The sequence below is a fragment of the Ciona intestinalis genome, chromosome 2 (genome assembly GCF_000224145.3).
Source record: "Ciona intestinalis chromosome 2, KH, whole genome shotgun sequence".
Taxonomy (NCBI): domain Eukaryota; kingdom Metazoa; phylum Chordata; class Ascidiacea; order Phlebobranchia; family Cionidae; genus Ciona; species Ciona intestinalis.
The window spans coordinates 6,090,896-6,094,275 of record NC_020167.2 but is presented as its reverse complement, the minus strand read 5'-3'; the positions used below and the strand labels follow the sequence as shown (position 1 = coordinate 6,094,275).

General features: G+C 35.5%; 1 long non-coding RNA gene across 1 annotated transcript in view; it reads left to right on the top strand.

The window, feature by feature from the left end:
• The window catches only part of LOC113475756, an 18,975-nt gene extending 18,064 nt beyond the window's left edge, over window positions 1-911 (top strand). Inside the window, exon 2 of the long non-coding RNA XR_003397526.1 lies at window positions 841-911. This is a non-coding gene — a long non-coding RNA (uncharacterized LOC113475756). The remainder of the gene's footprint in view (window positions 1-840) is intronic.
• The last annotated feature ends 2,469 nt before the right edge of the window (window positions 912-3,380 follow it).

Below are 3,380 nucleotides of genomic sequence, written 5' to 3'. Positions count from 1 at the left end.
TCATCACAGAACAGGTATATATTTCTGTATAAAGTAATGAGCGAATGTTATGCACTTGGAAACACTGGAGTAAAATGATCTGGAAAAGGAAATTCTACTAAGAAACATATTTGCTATATATTCCCACATTGTTAGACTACATATTCTATTTATTTTTTAATGTTGTTTTTTAGATTTTCTCAATTGTTGTATATTATTGATTCCTTATCCGTGAAAAACACAATTATGTTAACAGAGTATTGTCATTCACACACTAGTGCTGTGGAATCAATGACAAATTAAAGCTAACCAAAAAATAAAAGTGGCCTTTTTAATCCTTTTTCTTCGGTAACAAAACACGAAAACAACTGCGTAAAAAAGCCTAATTTATGTCCATGAGATAGCCACAAATATATCTCTGTAATAAAGTTTTTTTTGTAATGAATTTTAAATGAAATTACACAGTGGTAAATTATTTATATTAATTTAAAGTGCAATAAAATATATTCAATCACGTATATAAATTAAAACATAATCGTGTATTTAAATCAAACAATATTGTTCTTTATATTTTATTGATATTTTTTTGTATAACCCAACAAACCTAAGACCAAAAATATAACAACAAGTTCAATATTTCGCTTAAGCAAGAGTTTCTCAGAACACGATGGGCCATGAGTTTGGTTTACGTAACTACTCCGTATTGTGGCAAAATAAATTATCAAAAGAACTTAATTTCTGTTTCATGGCTCTGTGGTGTGTAGGAATCTTAATACAACATGGAAAAGAGACGTCAGATCTACTTACGTCACTTAACTATTGACGTCATTACGTTTTCGTGTGTTTAATTGGCGCTAGTAGCTTATAGCCCCCACTGAATATACAGGATCGCTGGTTGGGTTATATGACTCCGTGCTGATCCGACTTCATATTCAGGCTTCAGCGGGGTGCTTTATCTACTGTAGTACTATTTGCTTTTATAACCAGAGACCAAACAGTTCATGATATCTTACTATGTTTTATTCCTTTTTCTGGTATACAAGTACACGATAAGGTATCGGGCAAAAGCTTACTTGACGGCTGGGCAAAGGCTCGTAAGAGCCCGCCATGAGCCTAGACTGACCTCGAGGTCTCAGTGCAGGAAGTGGTTTCTCGTTATTAGTTATTGTGGGAAATGACGAATTATTTACCGGACAGAATCACGTGACAGCAGTGGACATCACGCGATAAAATGAAATCGATTTGGGCCTGTAAGGGGCTGAGCGGGATATCATTAACCTCGTTCAACGGGGGGGGGGGGTATTTTCATGAGACTAGTCTCCCATAAGATAAGTCGTATCCGCAGTGTTGACGTGATTGACGGATTATTGTGGTTGGGTAATGTGACGTCACTTTAGGCGTCGAGTTGCAACAAGCTGATATTTAATAGGATTCTATAAAGACACACGGCATTCAACAAAACAACATTCGCGTAAAGGTTGGATGTTCTTTCACAAATATAAAACAAGTTTGTTTTTGCAAACTATTACTCCTATGACGCAAAGTTGGGTGATTGATTCATAAATATGTGGGCTTATGGCGCCCGCTTCCATGTGTGGACAGTATAACGCGACGACCATATCTATCACAAGCCACGTTATCATTGGTTGAATTTTGAGTGGGAACTTCTGAGTCACAAAATACATCAGCTCTTAAAGTGGTGAATACTGTCTTTAATTTGCTTGAACAGAGCGGCGGTAATACGCACATTATTAACAAGGAATAGTTTCAACATCAAAATGCTAAGGTTTTTCGTGATCGTCTTGTCTCTGGTTTCTATTTCAGTAAATGCACAAGGTAAGTGTAAGTGTTATAAATTCTGTTGAAAGTGAATGCGGTATGTTTCTAATACCGAAATAAACAAGTACTATTCGTATTATTTTAAGTGCCTCGAAATGTTTATCGCGCTGTGACCATATTATGTTAGCAATGAATACCAAAGTTAGTAGTGACGTTGGTGAGTATCGCACAGACACACAGTGTGACGACTGGCGAGCATTCGCTGTATTGACTGCAGTGTCTTTCCAGTTAAAACCTAACTAACTGAATATTTTTTTTCGGAAATTGACGTATTAAAACAACCAAGAAACATATCGCAATAAAACACATTCGTACTAAAGTTTAAACCGATTTTATTCGACGTTTGAACTTATTGAGCACGTTAGTGGTCATATAGATCTTTTTCGTCGAACAGTTGTTCTTGTTGTTGTTTTCTTCGTGACTTTTTTCCGCACTTATCTCAATTCTTAATTCTAGCATTTTTCCTTATTCTCTTGATTGAAATTAAATCATAATCTATATTTATATTTTTTTGGCTGAATTTTCAGATTCAAAACCGCACGATGAGCGATTAATTAACGATTATTTTCCACATGCACTTTACATAGTGGAAACACCGTCAGGGAGTTTGGCGGGGAACGACGGCACTCGTTGGTGTCGGTGAGATAAGAAATCCACACAACGATTCACGACTGAATCAAACTATTAGCATTTAAGTGGGGACACATTAAATGCACTACTCTTATTCTATATTATCATTAATCGTAAATGAAACTATATTTTTAATACAACATCATATCATTAATATTAATTTCTAACATTACCTAATTACTGCGTGATTACGGTTTGTCAAAAATTCAGGAAAACAAAGGTTTTTAAGCGACGACAACGTTAACTAGTGTAAGTTTACAGTAAACACATGGTATAGGAGTTGTACAAAGCGTATTTACATATATTCTTTACCAATCACTCAATCTTCATACGTCATAACTTTCATTAGTTATAATACATGTATAAATACATTCTGCCTACTGCTCCACAGTCACCAATGGCGACTAGACCCGTTTTGTTGGTTACTTCAGATTTGTTTTTGATCGAGCCCAGTCCGTTGTAGTAAAAGGATTAATTAATATAGCAAGGTGAGGATAGATGGGACATCTTTAATTGTTTAAAACACGATCAGGCTATTTGGATATTATGTGTAAAAGGTGTCCCATCTTCCCCGACTCTACTATATTATGCTAATTAGTATAAAACGTGCTCATTCATTAGATCTATGATCTCTTGTAGTTAAAACAGTTCTTCAATAGGGGAATAACCATGGACGAAAGGGCCCCGCACCGGGCGTGTTTTAGCCATAGATATCATATATATAACTAGATTGCGCATCTTGTGTTTTCAACCAATGTGAAATTGAAGTCAATTGAAGCGCGCCATTTTGAATCGTATGTGACCCACTTGTCTATTATCGCATATTGGTAATGTGTTATCTGGGTTAGTTTTAGGCAGGAAAAACTAATTTAACCTAAACAAAAAGTGAACTGTGGCAGATATTCTTGTATCGAGTCTGTATTTATGTACTT